Below are 17,385 nucleotides of genomic sequence, written 5' to 3'. Positions count from 1 at the left end.
AGCAACCACATGGTGGCTCACTACCATCTGTAATGAGATCTGATGCCCTCTTCTGGTGAGTCTGAAGATAGCTACAGTGTATTTATAACAAACAAACAGTAAGTGCCATTGAAAACTGGTTTGGCTCTCTCCAATATGCCATTTAAACATTCCAGCAAACTCCCTGACCCTTGACCAAGGAGGGAAAAGTCCTTTCTTTTAGCCATCCCCAGGCAACTTCCTGATACCTCTGCCCTTTGGTTCTGCAGCTTCCTCACAAGTAGATCTCTTGTCACTCCCAGACTAGAGGGAACGATCTTCTCTGCTATGGAGTAGAGGCTGCTCCTATCAAGGTGCAGTCAGTGCTGGAATATACAAGATGGATGGTAAATAACGTTCTGACAAAGGGTGCATTTGTTAGCGGACTCCAGACCAGTCCAGTTTGAACTTTAATTCAAAATTAAAGTGTTCTGTGTCTTCCAGTTCTGCCCACTGGACCACGTGACAGGGCGCAGAGACAACTACAGGCTAATGAAAATGGAGTATGGGGTTCCCTAGAAGAAGAGCCAGCCTTAGAGGACACTTCTCACCATAGCCTAAGCAAGGCTTCCTTGTCCTGTCGAGTCTTGCAGGTTCCCCCCAAATAAGTCAAAGGTTAAGAGAAAGAAGTCTGTCTGGAAGGAAGACACCAGAACTGTGGAGCTGGGAGGTAAACAGACAAGGTCCTTATTCTTTGCAGAGCGTGGAGCATTGTCCTAGGCATGGAATAAGACGATCTCCTTCCCACGGAGAATAAAAAGCCCATGATGGTGACACAGACTTCCTGTTTTCTTTGTCCTTTGGGATCTGTCTGCTCACCCCATACCCTGCCCACTGGATGTGCCTATGGCTGTACAGGTGATTCTCAGCCCTCAAGCCATGTCTTTCATCTCTACTTTGAGGTTTCAAGCAGCCATCTGATGCAGCAAAGGCAATGCCCAAGTGGGGTGGCAGAGAGTGAGTATGTACCCAGACACCTGCTTTCTAGTGACAGTTCCAAGAAAATGGCCATATCATTTCTAGAGGCTTTCCGAGCACCAACTGCCATAGTTCACAACGATAACTCAGTCATTGATATTCACCTTATTGATTTTTCTCCTTAAATATCAACTGATAGCAAATGAGGGAAATATGTGGGAAACTTTTAATATGCCATATTATAGAAAGGATCTGCACATATGTGGTATTAATAGCTTAGCATGAGTGCATTCTTAATCACTTGTTAGTTCTGAGTTAACCTTCAGCCCAGAAATAGCCCAGCTTAAGAAACTGTTCTAGTTTCACTTCTCTTGCTGTGATGAAATGAAAAGCAACTAGGGAAGAAAGGAGTTTATTCCTGCCTACTATTCCAGACAATAGTCTATCATTATAGAAAAATCAAAGCAAGAACTTTAAATAACTAGTCACATTCACAGTCAAGAGCAGAGAGAAATAAATGTATACATCCCTCTTCCTTCCCACTTGCTCAATTCAATTTCTCCATACCTATCCAGTTCAGAATCCCCTGCCTAGGGAATGGTGCCACCCACAGTGGGCTGAGTCTTCCCACAGTAACTAACTCATTAATACAATCTCCCACAGACATACCTACAGTTTAGTCAGTATAGACAATACTTCTTTGAGACTCTTACCAAGCAATTCTAGGGTATGTCAAGTTGATACCAGCCCAGGAATACTGAGTTGACAGGAGCAGATAGCTAACTAGAATTAGAGTTCAAAGAAGTATCTGAGCTCAGGCATCCAGAGCATGGGGGGGGGGGGTTGGGGAGGATGTAAAAATTGATAACTACAGAAGCATAAACATCACAAGTCTCAGAAATGTGGCTGGCCATCTAACCAGAGGGGCAAGACTGAAATCCAGAACGACCTCTCCAAACTATACCTTTTCCTCACCTATAAGCTTGCTGGCTGGAAAGAAAAGGAAAGTCAGTTTTTTAAGGGTATTAACGACTTCCTTCTTACATCAATGACTCCCTGAATAAAGCACAGCTTACCTATTCAGGTCCCATCACTGATGTTTGTGATGATCAATAACATAAGTGCCAGCATCCTGGTTACACAACTCTCCCCACTTCTGCCTTCCATTTTCACTTCCCAAATAAGCAAATATTGTCTTCTGAGAATGTCCTTGTGTATACATGTGCATGTGTGTTGACTCTTACAATCTTTTCTTCTTTGAAGCCTCCTGTAGGACTATGACGCTCTATGAACAAGGAATGTATCAAGGCCCAGGCCAGCTCTGTGCCTCGGTTTCCCCATCTTTAAAATTTGAAAAGTATCCAAACCCATTTCATATAATTGTGCCTAAGGTTAGATTGAGAAATAGATGTGACAGTCCCTGTGTACTTGCATTTTGGCCGGTCCTCAACTCTATCCTATGATCATGACCCTTGCCTGTTCTGGTTAGCCAGAACCTGTGTGTCCATAATAGGCATTCTAACCATTGATTTTGATTCAAACTACTATTCTATGCATCTTGTAACCCCTGCTTGCCAATAGCTCACCAATTCCTGCGAATAACAGAATTATGATCCACAGCTCTACAGAGAGCCCTGGGTGAGCAACACCTTGTTTCTTCAACTCTGCCTTAACTGGACTGTGCCAAGGAAGAATGTATCTAAGGAGAGACACCCAACTCAGCCTCCAGGCAGACTGATTCCACTGCAAACTTGTAAACAGAGAACACACTGTACAAACATGCCACAAGGCTGGCTTACCGGCCAGATAGTAAGCCTAGGATTTCACTGAGCTTCAGTAAGCTGAAGTGAAAGTAAAGGACTACACAGTCTCCTCCTTCCATCCACAGTAGGGTCCTGAGCAGAAGTCAGTGAATGAATCAGAGGACTGCACAAGTGGGTGCTCTCTCACTAGGGGAGAAGAGCTGAGGCGCTGGGCTCAGAGCTAAATGATAAATCTTAGAAGACTGGGGAAAACAACCTGGGAACAGACCAACAGCCCCTTGAGGTGGACACAGCAGAGATACTCAAAAGCAGCTGAATGCTCACAATGGGATAAGAAGATGAACCAAATCCTTGATCTATTTGCATATTCATTATCAACTTTAAATGGTTTAAGCGAAGCTTACCCGTCACAGAAACCTGTGGTGACTGTCTGCAAATGATAAGATTCCTGAGTTCTGAGCTTTGCTGTGGAGGTAAGGCTAGTGGGAATCTTCCCTAAAGATATTCAACATGAAAAAGAGACTCTACCTTAGGCTAGATGCCCTTCACCCTGCACTAGCAGCTCAGCTCTGTATCCGAACTGCATAAAACGCCCTTTCTGTCAAATCACCCCAACCACAGCCAGGAGGCTAGCACAAAGGGCCCAAATTAAGCTAATCACCAAAGGATACAAGACTGGGGCCGGTATTAAATGCCTGTCATGAGGTCAAGGGCAAACTGACTCAGCTGTGGTTTGATACACGTAAGAGAGGAAGGTGTAAGAGATGGCACTGTGTCCAAGAGAAGAAAACAGGAAGAGGAAGATTAACATCAACACTTCTTGTCTGTAGTCCTTTGGTTACAAATTCTGGAAAGTTCTGTGGGTTTTATATTACAGAGTGAGTATTTGATACACAATCTCAGCTGGACAACAAAGCATTTCCTCTTTCCTGCCACCTCCTCAGATTTTTCTGCCCTCTGCTGAATCACTCAGACCAGTACCCTGCCCCCATCCTTCTCACCTAGACAACAGAAGAAGCAAAGCTCTTCCTACTCATGATCAGCTATGTTGCCACATTGTAGGAATGCCACCTTGTCTCTATAGTAACAAGGACCTTTACACTGAACGGAGGGTGGAAAGAGGAGAAAAGAAGTAAGAAAACCCTGTGTTCCTACTCATACCTCAGGGGCTTGCACACAAATGCTCACATCCATCTTCAAGTAAAGTATCATCACCACAGTCTACAGTTTGAGAAACTGAGGTCCAGAAGTGTGTAGCGAACTAGGTACACAAGGTGAGAGTGATTATGTTGGAGCTCAGAGCCAAGATTTGTCTCATGCTGAGATGCACTGCTTTTCTCTGGAATCATGTCTGAGCAGACTCTAACAATCTGCTGTTCTGTGTATGATGGGGTGTGATGAACTCTGAATAATTTAGGTATTCCTGGTGAATAGAAGACCCTGACTCATAAGAGAGAAAGCCAAGTGAAGGAGCTCAGACATAAGAGATGCTTAGAGCTAAAGTAGTTACCCAGGCTCTCAGACTGAAGCAGGGAGGCAGTAGGCAGCCCAGAACCCTAAGGGCAAGGCCCAGATCTAGGCAGGCTGTGGCAGGACACCAGTCTAAACCATGCCACGTTGGTCCAGGATAAGGTCTGTGCTTGGTAGAAGAATGGCACTTTCCCAACACTCAGAACCTAGAGCAAGAATGTTATTGTAAGTGTAAGTTGAAGATTTGCTATAATTTGAATATTTTTCCTCTTCAAAATTCATGTTGAAGATCAATCCCTGATGTGACAGTCTTAAGAGGTGTAGCCTGAAGCAGAAAATGATGGTTCTGTTTTAGAAAGAGCATGGTGGAAGCTGTTATCTTAGGGAAGAGACAGGAAGTAGAGAAAGCATCCACATGTGGTGTGGGGCTTCCCAGTATGCTGGACTCCCTAGCCTTCAAGACTGTACGATATATGTATAAACAGGATTTTATGTATCTCAGGCAGGCTCCCAATTCACTATGTAGCCAAGAATGACCTTGAATGCCTGACTATCTTGTCTCTATCCCCAGAGTGCTGGACTCAAAGGCATGTACCACCATGTTCTGTTTATGCAGTGCTGGGGATTGCACTCAAGACTTTGTGCATGCTAGGCAAGTGCTATCAATTGAGCTATATCTCCGTCCCTAAGAAACAAATTTCTAATGCTTATTAATGGCATAAGTCTTTGGTGTTTTGTTGACGGTGCTCTATAAGACAGATCTCAAGATGAGAACACCCTATATTACTGGTTGGACCCACAGTCTGATAATTAGTATTGTGGGGGAAAAAAGGAAATGGCAGGGAGGCTCTTTGTGGAGGAGAGGTTCATGTGATGGCAGATATCTAAGTAATAGGCCCACTAGCCACAGAGTATCAAGGATCACCAAAGAAAGTCATCATCTTAGAGTCCTCTTTCTCCAAGTTTCAGAAGGAACCAGTTTTACCAAATCTTTGATTTCAATTTCAAGCCTTCATGAGAATCCTCCATTATTTTAACACATACACACACACACACACACACACACACACACACACACACACACACACATACACACACACCCCAAGTTTTTGGCAATTTGTTAAAACAGCCCCAGAAAAATGAACACAAACTCTATTCCTGCTTAGCCTAGGAAAAACTCTGGCAATCCTGTGCTTTGGGTCTGTCTGTTTTCCAGATGTTGTATACTGACTACAGAAGCTAAGGGACCTCCCCATCCACTGGGGGCATTTGTCCTACAAGTTCCAGTTAGAACAGTTTTAGCATCTTAACCAAGGAGAACGAAGGCTGGACACACAGGAATAGTCCCAAAGTTACCTGGGATGTCTGTGATTTGGTATATGGTATGTGGGGGAAGTTCCCTAGATTCTGTCTCCAAGAATCAGTTACACATTTGAGGGCTGGGGAGATAACTAAGACAGCAAAGTACTGGCTGTACAGCCTAAGTACCTGAGTTTGAACCCCCAGCATCCATGTAAAAGTTAGACATGGTGGCTTATACTTGTAATCCCATCACTAGAACAGCAGAGACAGGAGGACCCATGTAGCTCATTGGCCAGCTAATCTGAATAAACTAGTGAACCCCAGGGAGACGTACACACACACACACACACACACACACACACACACACACACACACACGAGGTAAAGGGTAAAGGAGCTAGAGAGGTGGCTCAATGGTTAAGAGCACTAGATGTTCTTGAGGAGGACCAGGGTTCAGGTCCCATACAGCGGCTCACAAACATCTACAAGTCTAGTTTCAGGAGATCCAATACCCTCTTCTGGCCTCCATGGGTACCAGGCACATATGTGGTGATAGACATACATGCAACCAAACCACATACGCAATAAAATAAATCTTTTAAAATAAAATATTTTTATATTTAAAAATAAGACTGAGGAAGACACATGATCTCAGGCTCTGACCTCCACATGCATGTGCATACACATGTACCTACACACACATGAGTGCCTACCTCTAGACACACACAAACACACACACACACACACACACAGTGAGTTATATAAAGGCCAGACAGTCATTATCTTAGTTTCTGGGATGGATTAAGCTTTGCTGACAGAGAATTAAGGGTCTCCCTTTATCTTCTTACTCTACAGTATCCCAGGTAGGCACTCTATTGGCTCTTGAGGGGCAATGTCAGTAACTCTTCCTGGTAGCACCTTGGAGTCTCAAGAGCAGTGAGCATGGTGCCTGTCAGTTCCAGAGAAAGCTGAGGTCAGGTGGGTGCTGAGTCCCAAACCTCAAAATGTAGAATTGCAATTCAGATGCAAAGCCTAGAATTCAGAATAAGGTAAGACTGGGGTTAGATACAGCAGGGCAAAGCTCGAGCTCCTGCATCCCCTGTGCTTGCCCTAATGCTGATACCCTGGGGTTGTGGTTCCCCCTTTGTGGGAGGAGAGGAGGCTCCAGGCATGTGACTAAAGGTGAAAGGCAGTCGATTTTAAGTCCCAGAATCTCTATCTACCTACCAGAGAGCCCTATACTCAGCTAGAAGAGTTAAGGATCTCTTTGCTTAGGTAACCAAGGTCTCTTGGTCCCACTGGTGAAGACACTTTTCTCTGAGCTTAGGAGAGGTGAGGAGCAGCTGGGGGGAGGTGCATCAAAGATTGGTAGCAATGGATGCTTTAGATTTGAAAGATTCTTTTCTAAGGATCAAACCCTTGTGGGCTAAGGGGTTGAAGGCTTGCTCCATGCAGTAGCACTCAGGAGCATTGGCATCAAGCCCAGGACAATACAGTTAGAGCCTAAATTGATGGTCGGATACCAGGAAACAATGTTCCCAATGAAACCAGACCTAGTTTAACTACCTGGTTCTCCTTAGCTTGAGCTTCCTCTGGAGAAACTCCTATGCTCTGGGCTCCAGAGATACCCCCAGCTAAAGGCAAATCAAGAAATGAAACCACTCTAAGACAGGCCCAATGTCTGTGAATGGATCCGAGAAGTAAGCAGTAGTAGACCTTGCCCAGAGCAAAGGGTACTGGGAGTCAGACACCATGCTGGGGCCAGTTTTGAGCAATAGAAGAGGTAGGTGACTGACAAAGGCTGCCAGAGTTGATTGTGACTTTCATGTGACCTTTTGAGGCTATGACTGCAAGGAATAGCAATTGCATACTCTCCCTGGGTAGCTGGCTTAACCCTGTAGGCTCATTAACTTCAAATACAAAATTGAATAGAACAGTAAAAATGTATACATTACTAACAGCATCTCATTAATATGTTGGAAAGGTCTGATGCAAATTGAAAAGTGGCATCCGGAAACTCTTTGATAAATGGTTGTGTGGAACTTAAGATTCCATTTGGAAGCTTGCTGTCAGATAGGTGATGCGTGGGGTGTCTGCAGAGGGCTCCTCCTTCCCTGGTTATACAGACACATCCTAGAAAATGGCTCTTGAAATGACATCAACATGCAGATGTGACTTGCACCCATCAAATTGATGATTCTTTCCCTTCCTATCCAAAGTGAGCCAAAAGAAGAGGGATGGGCCCTCACCTACTTCTTCTGGAACATTTCGATTGTGCCTCTTCCCTATACTGCCATCCGTAGTGTGCACCAATCACTGTGAATGTGCTTGCAATGAGAATTTTAGTTTCTTTAAAAAAAAACCATAGAAGTGTCATGGGATATGCATTTGTTTTAATCCCAGATGTGGAATACGAGGCAGCTTCAGATTGCCCATAGCAGTTGACTATATAATTTGCCTTGCACTCAAGCAGGGGGGTAATTTTGCCAGCTGCAGATAGTTTTTGTGAGTGTGTGACAGTTGGGATACTGGGGACTCTTCAAAGGATATATGAATGCTAGAACCTGGACAGAACGGGGTGGTTGACCAGTTGGTGGTTGGATGCTGCTGGTTGCTGTTTGTCAAGGTTTGTCAAGTGTTCATGTGCACAGAGATGAGAAGAAATTGGATATCCTGCTGGATGAACATCAAACTTCCCCCAAGGAGCTCAATACCCCTAATCATCAAGAAGTAAGTCTCATGATATTGACTCCCTCTTTCCCCTCTAGCCTGCTTTTTCTCCTACCTAGTGTTGGGGGGGGGGGGGTTGGAAATGGATAAGGGTGGAAAAGGGTGATAGAACTAGAAACCTACAGAGTACCCAAAAGCTTGGCTGTACATACTCCTGTTTTCTCACCTGAATTTTACTTCTAAGAAATGTATTCAAAGACTGCTTAAGTATATGTGAGCCTCCCTGCTGCACACTCACTGAAACTTTTTATAATTCAAAGGAAAGGAAAAGATTAAGGAAGACATCACTAGGCTGGAGAGACATCTCAGTAGCTAAAAGCACCTACTGTTCTTGCAGAAGACCCAGGCTTATTCCCAGCACCCACATAGCAGCTCACAACCATCTATAACTCCAGTTTTAGGGGATCTGATTCCCTTTCCTGGCCTCCATGGAAACCAGGCAAACACACACACACACACACACACACACACACACACACACACACACACACACATTCACATATATACACAGGCAGAACATCCATCCACATACAACATTGCATCTTCACTGCTGCTCTGTAGAGAGATGGTAAAATCATCTCTAGAGCAGATGGTCATGTGATTTAGAGGATGCCTGGGCCTTTGGACTATAATAAGAGAGCCTGGGGTTAGTGTGGGGGTGGGGGTGGGTCAAGAAAAGAAGGGACATGGATTACTTAGCACAACAAAGCAAGAGGAACCCTGTAGTCCCATGACCACCAGAGAGAGGAGTTTTAGACAACATGGCACAGCCCAAAGAGAACAGATAGAAGGACAGCTGAGGAGGAAAACCACCACCACAAAATCTAGTAAGAGAGCTTGAGCCCAACCCTAGCAGCAAACAGGCCTCAAGTCAAAACTACTGGTGCCTGTCCTGGTCAGGATGAGAAATGTCCCCCATAGACTCTGACATTTGAACACTTGATCCCCAGAGGGTGGCACTGTTGGGGGAGGTTTGGGTGGTGCGTCTTGCTGGAGGAAACGTGTCCCTTTGAGATTAAAAGCCTCACGGCGCTTCCGTTTTGCTCTCTGCTTCATGCTTGCAGTCTGAAGAGGTGAGTTCTCAGCTGTCTGCTCTTGTCACCAAGCCAGCCATTTGCACCATCCCACACACCTGCTGCCATGCCAGCCTGCTATGATGAACTCTTCTTCCTCTGGAACCAGAAGCCCAAATCGATTCTTTGTTTTATAAGTTGCTTTGGTCATTGTGGTGGTCTGAATAGATACAGCCTCTGAATGCTTGGCCCATAGGGAGTGGCACTACTAGGAAGTGTGGCCTTGTTGGAGGAAGTGTGTCACTGTGGAGGCACGCTGTGAAGTCTCATGTGCTCAAGCTAGGCCTAGTTTGGCATTCACTTCTCCTGCCTGAGAATCAAGATGTAGAACTCTCAGCTCCTTGTCCAGTACCATGTCTGCCTACACACTGTGCAATGGTTCATATATGCTTGGCCCAGGGAGTGGCCTTGTTAGATTAGGTGTGTCACTGTGGGACTGGGATTAAGACCCTCACCCTAGCTGCCTGGAAATCAGTCTTTTACTAGCAGCCTTCAGATGAAGGTGTAGAACTCTCAGCTCCGCCTGCATCCTGCCTGCCTAGATGTTGCCCTGCTCCCACCTTGATAAAAATGGACTGAACCCTGAACTGTAAGCCAGCCCCAATTAAATGTTGACCTTGATAAGAGTTGCCTTGGTCATGGTGTCTCTTCACAGTAGTAAAACCCTAACTAAGACACACTGCCATGCTTCTCACCGTGATGATAATGAACTAACCCTCTGAACCTGTAAGCCAGCCCCAGTTAAATGTTTTCCTCTAGGAGAGTTGTCTTGGTCGTGGTGTCTCTTCACAGCAATAGAACCCTAAGTAAGATGGTCATGGGGCTTTACCACAGCAACAGAAAAGTAACTAACACAGTGCCCAGTCTTCTTCCCACGTGGTTCCATTCTTAAGAACTCCCCTCTGACCCCTAACTCTTCAATAAAGGCTGTTACACAGCAAACTTGTATCAACCGTCTCCTGGGAAATCAAAGGAGTTTCTTGCTCCAGGCTGAAAAGGAGGGAAAGTGGAGGTCTTGGAAGATCTAACAGGAAGGGTTGGGAGATGGAGAGAAGGAATTACAAAGAGACCAAAGCAACAGTTTGTGTGGGAGGAAGGCCATTAGTAAGAGACCAAGAAATTGGAAATGTCCCCATCAGGGAATTATCTCAATTTGGTCCACAAACCTCACATAGAAAAACCTCACTTCCAGCTAAATTGCAGGCCTGGGTGTGCTGTAACCTCACACCATGGTGCTGCAGCCCCTGGGCTCCACAGTCTGGGTCCTCAGCCTTAGCCAAGCACAACTGCGTTTATATGCATGGAGGAGACTGCCTCACCGCCCAGCTCACTCTCCCTCCTGCAGCTGTATACTGGTGTAAGAGATCTGTCATCATTCACACAGGGGGAACAATGCATAAATATGCACACCCTAACCAAACAATGAATTCTCTGGAATGGAGATCGCCATAGTCAAAGGCCTGACCTTGTTAGACAAGACCTTCTATAAATGATTATTACACTTACTGTATTGTATGTAGGTGGATGTGGTTGTAGTGGTGGGTTTGCACATGCCACAGCATGTAGGTGTCAGAGGTCAACATTTGAAGCTGGTCTCTCTCTGACATGTGGGACCTGGTGATGGAGCTCAGGTCATCAGGTTTGCGGGCAAGCACCTTTATCTGCTGAGCCACTGTCTGGCCCATTTCAGGATATAATGTTTTTTAAAATAGTTTTCATTTTAATTAAAATATAATTACATCGTTTTCCCCTCTTGATCCATGTTTCTGTCCACTGCTATCATGCAGTGAATAAGCTTTCTTCTCCTACATGGTTTAGTGGGTGAACTGAGTCACCATCTATTATAGTGTTAGCCAGTTCGTCACAGAATCACAATGTAGATGACACTCCCAGCTTACCATGCCATGAACCAGGATGGTGCTGAGAGTCTTGGGAGGCAGATGCCAAGTGAGCCCAGAAGTAACCACAAGGAACCACAGCCAGGCATCACCAGCGCTTATCCATGAGTGATGGGATGCATGTTAGTCCAGCATGGTTTCTTTCTTTTCTGTGTATGTCTTCTGATCAGGTCTATAATATATAGACGTTCTCAACCTGTGGGTCATGACTCCTTTGGGGTCAGATGATCTTTTCATATGGGTCACATATCAGATTTTTACATTATTTTACATTATGATTCATAACAGTAACAAAATTACAGTTAAGAAGTGGCAATGAAAAGAATTTTATGATTGGGGGGGTCACACAAAATGGGGAACTGTATCGAAGTGTTGTCACAGCATTAGAGAGGTTGAGAACCACTGTGATAATAGATTTATACAGTCAGCTGTCCAGATCTAGATTTCCATATCCTCAAGCTCAACCCAATAGCCAAGATGTTAGGGGAAAAATTTATCTTTACTGAACATGTATAAACAATTTTTTCTTGTCTTTATTCCCCTAACAATACAGTCTAACATCTTTGTTCATGGTGTTTAAACTGAATTGGATATTGCAAGTGACCTATAGCCAATTTAAAGGACACAGAGTGAGTGGGGGTCTATGGCAATGTGCATTCTATGCAAGGGGTTTGAGCAATCTGTAGTTTGTTATCCAGAGTGGAGGGGGATCTACAAAGCAAGCCCTCTAGGATCTTAATGACAGCTGTATCTTTTGTAAAAATGTGAAGTCAGGTTAGCTAACTAAATCCTTGTTTGCCAGCACACCTGCAGAGAAGTTCAGACACTTGGGATGAGCGAGGTTTGTCTCACATTGTTTTCCTTCCAGACAGAAGAAAAGTAAACAATCCTCAGCCTGGGCTCTTGTCCCAACCTGCACAGGACAAGCAGTAGAAATCGTTGCTGGGTAAAATCCAGGGGCTGGGCTCCTAACCCCCACCACCATCACTCCCTGTAATTAGGCTTTGCCAACAAAGCTTCTGGGAAAGACCCTGGAGCTCCCATCTGGGGCAAGTCAGAGCAGAGACATCACTAAGGTACGTTTGTCCCCACCCTCCTCATGACTCTCACATTTTCAAATACCTTAAAGAAGATATTCACACAGAAAGGGGACAGTTTTGAACTAGGGAGATGGCTTACTCAATAAACTGCTTGCCAAAAAAAAAATGTGAAGACCCAAGTTGGATCCTCAGGACCTAAGCATGGCCACATGTATTTGTAATCTCAGCACTGGAGAGGCAGAGGAAGGCAGATTCTTCAGCCTCAGTGACCAGTCAGCCTAGCTGAATCCGTGAGGCCACAGGCCAGTGAGAGACCTTGTTTCAGAAAGCAAGATGGATAGTCCATGAGATGTAATTCCAGAAGTTGACCTCTGGCTTCTACACCCATACATATGTATTAGTCCGGGTTCTCCAAAGGAACAGAACTGATAGATTGAAATATCTACATCATATACACATGTGACCTTAGCGGTGTTTAGAACTACTTTCCTCTACTACCCATTCTGTACTTCCTCCGCTCTCAGCAAGCACCTTATCATGTCTTGGTTCTTTTCTTGGAGGAGTGACTCCTGTCTTTACTCCTGAAGAGTCCAGGCCCTTTGTCGCCCTGCCTGTCTTAGCTTGCTGACGTGTCCCGCTGACTTTAATCACAGAACATGGTAAGACCAAGAGATGCCCTAAAGGATCTCCTGCACTCCAGACATTATCTTCTTTACCTACATTGTGGAGAAGCAATCCAGTTTCTCCCTGGTAGTCTGGATCAATCACCTCTGCTAACACTGTTATTCCTCCTTAGCCTGCTGGCTTGGTCCAGTCAGAAAAGTTCTTCACAGGCACGTGTGGCTGCTTGAGGTTTAGTGTACCTACACACACACACATACACACACACACACACACACACACACACACACACACCCCATACACACACACCCATACACCCGCACGCACACACACATATACACGCACACACACACACAAACACGCACACGCGCACACACCCCTCTCATGTCTCTTCCTGAAAATAAATGACCATGTTTCTTCAACAACTTGCCAGCCAGCAGCCTTTATCCTTTCAGAGAACTGGAGGAGCCACCATTTCTGAGGTGTGGCTTGTTCCTGATAGAAGATGCCTTCCTTTGAGTTCTCTCTGGCCTTCTGATTCTTGGCAGAGAGCTGCCCTCCTATAGTGACGACTCCCATATTAATTTAAGTCTTTTCCAGATATACTTACTAATTATAATTTGAAACCATTTTTATCCCTTTAATTAAGATACAAGACGGGAAGTGTAATTTAATTCAGCCCATTGAAAATAGGACCATTATTAGCTTCAAAACTTGCTTCCATTAAAGATGACTGTGTTAGACAATGTTTTCTGTTCTCCCCAGTTCAATTGAGCTTTGGCATGTGAACTGGGTCCTGACACCACTGTGGGCACTGGGCAACTGTAACCCTACTTAAAAGGCCCTGAATCGAAGCAGGAGGCATCACAGACATCTGTGCTAGGGTCTTTTTCAGGCTTTGGGACTCTGCTTTGTTTGGATACCTCAAGAAGCTGAGCACGTATTGTTTATAAACACTTTCAGGGGAATGAAGATATAGAACCAGGACAAGCAAAAATCAACCAAAAGTGAGAAAACGGGCAGGTTGCTGCTGAGGGGAATTGAAGAGAAAGTGGTGATGTGCTAATGTAGAACATAGGACTGGAGAGATGACTCTGAGGTTTAGAGCACTGGCTGCTCTTCTGGATGGCAGGATTTGATCCTCAGCATTAAGTAGCTAACAACTACCTTTAACTCTAGTTCCAGGGAATCAGACACTCAAGTCTGGCTTCTATGTCCACCAGGCACTTCATATAGAATATAGACAGGTAAAACACTCAAACATACAAAATATGAATAAATAAATAAATTTAAAATATAGTATTTGCCCTTTTAAAAAATTACTGTAGAACTTTCCAACTGAGAGATGAGAAATCTGTATCCTATAATGCTCTCCTTAGAGCCTAACCAGAAAGAGAAGGGAAGGCATACAGGAAGAGAATAACTCACTGACATAACTGAGTAACTCGGAGACAGCTCTTCCCAGGAACAAAGGGACACAATCTCAGAGTGGCAGACAGTGCTCACACTTGGAAACCTGTAGGGAGATTAAGAGTAAAATAGGAGAAGTCAAGCTCTTTGGTCCAAAGGCAGAGGCGTGGGACTGGAGCAGGGTTATGGAATGGTAGCTCCATTATAGGGTACATGTTTGACATGCACGAGGCCCTGGGCTCAATCCTCATCACTCCTTATTTTTAATAATATTTTTAAAAGACACAGACAAATGTGGGGAAACATGGGCATGGAGAAACAAAAACCATTCAAGCTCAGAGAAGGTAATAAGAGGTCAGCTACTTCAACCTGAAGAAAACTTGTTTCCCCATCACTGGAGTCCCGACCCCATAGCTGCCCTCTTCCAGAGAAAGACCAGCTTTCTTGACCAGCAGTCAGTTGGTCCTGACCTGAGTGGAAGGGCTGATAGCTGGAGAATGAAAAGGAATCATAATGTCTGGGTCAAAGTCTGAGGAGTTACAGCTAACCAGAAAATGCTATAGAACAAGGAGTCAAAGGTCAAAGGGGAAAGTCTGAACCTTGATACAGCTTGAAAACTAAGAGAAATTCAGTGCAGAGAGGGAAAGAAAGTATGGGAACCCTATGGTCAACACTGGAAATGAACACTCAAGGGAAGTGTGGTGGGATGCAAAGGACTTCATATGGGGGCCAGATCTCCTAGGACTCTGGTCCTGTTAGTGGTGAATCCCTGCTGATTCAGAGTTCTGAGAGAGATACAAAAGTTCATAGACCGAAGACACACAGCACAGTGTCTGCTCCACAGAAGCCATTTCCTAACACCCCTTATTCTATTCTACTGCTTGTATACCACTCTGGACTCACTGTTGATGAGAGGCCAGTGCGTGTGTCGGGGGGCGGGATGTTTAAGGGTCAGAAGGTCATGTCCAAACATGATGGAGATGTTACCATTCTATCCTACATTCTTTGAATGGAATTCTTCACAAAAAAAGCAGCCTAAAACCAATTCTGCCTTGGACATTCCCCAAATGAATCAGTTAGATTTGAAAACTAAAAGGCATTTCCATGGTCACACAGCTCGTGGCTGAAGAGCAGATCCTCAAACACCCTTCACCACCCTGTCTTCTCTACTACGTGGTCGAGCCACCAGAGTTCCAATCTGGCATGCTGGAAGTCAGGTCAAGGATATTGCATTCTGTCTGCAATATGTAGCTGATCACCTCTTTCGGGTTAGCAACAAACACTGGAAGTTTAATCCTACCTCCAAAATACAAGCAAAAGAATTGTTGAGTCTCCATCATAGAACCTTGATGCACATGGAGAAGAAAGGGGAAGTTGCTGTGTGTAGTGTCTGACTCTCCAAGAATACACATGTCGGAGTAAGTAGGTGGCTTCTCTTGGCTCAAGCCTCCATTCATGGGAGAGGAAAGGCTTCCTCTGAGCCCAGAGCTCCCCACTTGCAAATATTCAGTGTCTGATAAAGATACTAACACACACACACACACACACACACACACACACACACACACACACCCCAAGAGAAAATAAGCCACCATTACATGAGTCTATATGTGTGTTCCTTGCATCTATTGGAGTCATAGAATTCTCTTAGACACTGAGAGACAGAGAGGTCTCTGGCTCACTTATCCCAGGATCAAAATGTTGGTACCTTGGGTTTCTTAAGTGCTTTGCACACACTCCTCCTGCAGTCCATCCAGGACCTAGTTATTGAATAACTACTGTAGCCAATCACTGTTCTGGGCTCTGGGCATTGAGAGAAAGGAGTACCTAAATCAAGCTTTCCTTCACACACTCTGCTCCAATGTTTTTCTCCCAACATGGTTCCTTCCTCACTGTCTGTGCCCTAGGTCTTCGTGGAAAGACCCTGCCTCCTTTCCTCCTCTTTTTGGTTACTAGCCTTTCTCCATAGCCAAGATGTCTCTGGGAAGAAGCAGCAGATTTCCTCTTCCATTTTATATTTCAACTTCCTTTTCTTTTATCATGAAACCAATCAAAACCTCCCAAGCCCGAACAAAGCTGCCATCCTTAGATCTATGTAAAGTTGTATTCTCATCCACATATACTAGTATACTTAACCACCTGTCTCCTCTTTCTCCTTTCTTCCTTGCCTCCCCCTCATTCCTTCTTTCTCTCCCTCTCACATTTTCTTCCTCTTTTTCCAGGTTTCTCATTCATTTACTCATTCTTAATTTATTAAGCAGTTGCTATGATGTAGACATTGAACTAGGTAGCAGGAAAGCCAATATGAATGAATATCGGTCTAGCACTGTCTGAGCTCCACAGTCTCGTGGGGGCAGTGAAGACCTTTATAAATGTTTAGAAGGGTGGGAAGAGAGCAGTCACAGAGAAATGACACAGTTTCCAGTAGCTTGTGGGAAGTTAGCATTGAAAATCTGACATTTGAACTGAATTTTGAAGATAAAGAAAAGGGGAAAAGGCCACCCAGAGGAAATGACTTGGTGGCTTAAAATAACAGGACATAAATAAAGAAGCAAATGTCAAAAGCCTAGTGTGATGATCTTTTCAATAAAGGCTATGAGGGAAACCGGATGTTCATATGCAGAAGGGTCAAACTAGACTGCAAGTCTCTCACCACACACATACTCTCGTATACACACATACACACACTAATTGCACACACACACACACACCAATTACACACACACACACACATACACACACACACACACACACACACACACACACACACACACACACACACACACACCAATTCCAAATGAATCATGGACTGAGGGATAAGCCCTGAGACCATGCAAGACAGCAGAAACCAAAGGAAATGTTGGAGAATGTCGTTGTGTGGGAGTGGGTGGGGAGGGATGCATTTCTTAGGTAGAGCTTGCCTAGCACAGGGAACTAAACACTGTGGGCCTGAACAGAGCAAGGTAAGCACCGTGGAAAACTCTGAAGCTACCTTCATGACAAGGGACTAACATCAGAGCACGCAAGAAACAAAGAGAAAATTTGGCAGCTAAACACCAAACGATTTTTAAAACAGGCATGTGATATAAATGGACTTTCCTCACTTTTCCTCTAAGGAGAACACAAAAATAGCCAAGAAATT

This window comes from Rattus norvegicus, chromosome 1 (genome assembly GCF_021556685.1).
Source record: "Rattus norvegicus strain SHRSP/BbbUtx chromosome 1, alternate assembly SHRSP_T2T, whole genome shotgun sequence".
Lineage (NCBI taxonomy): Eukaryota > Metazoa > Chordata > Mammalia > Rodentia > Muridae > Rattus > Rattus norvegicus.
The sequence above is the reverse complement of the archived record's forward strand: the minus strand, read 5'-3'. Positions refer to the sequence as shown.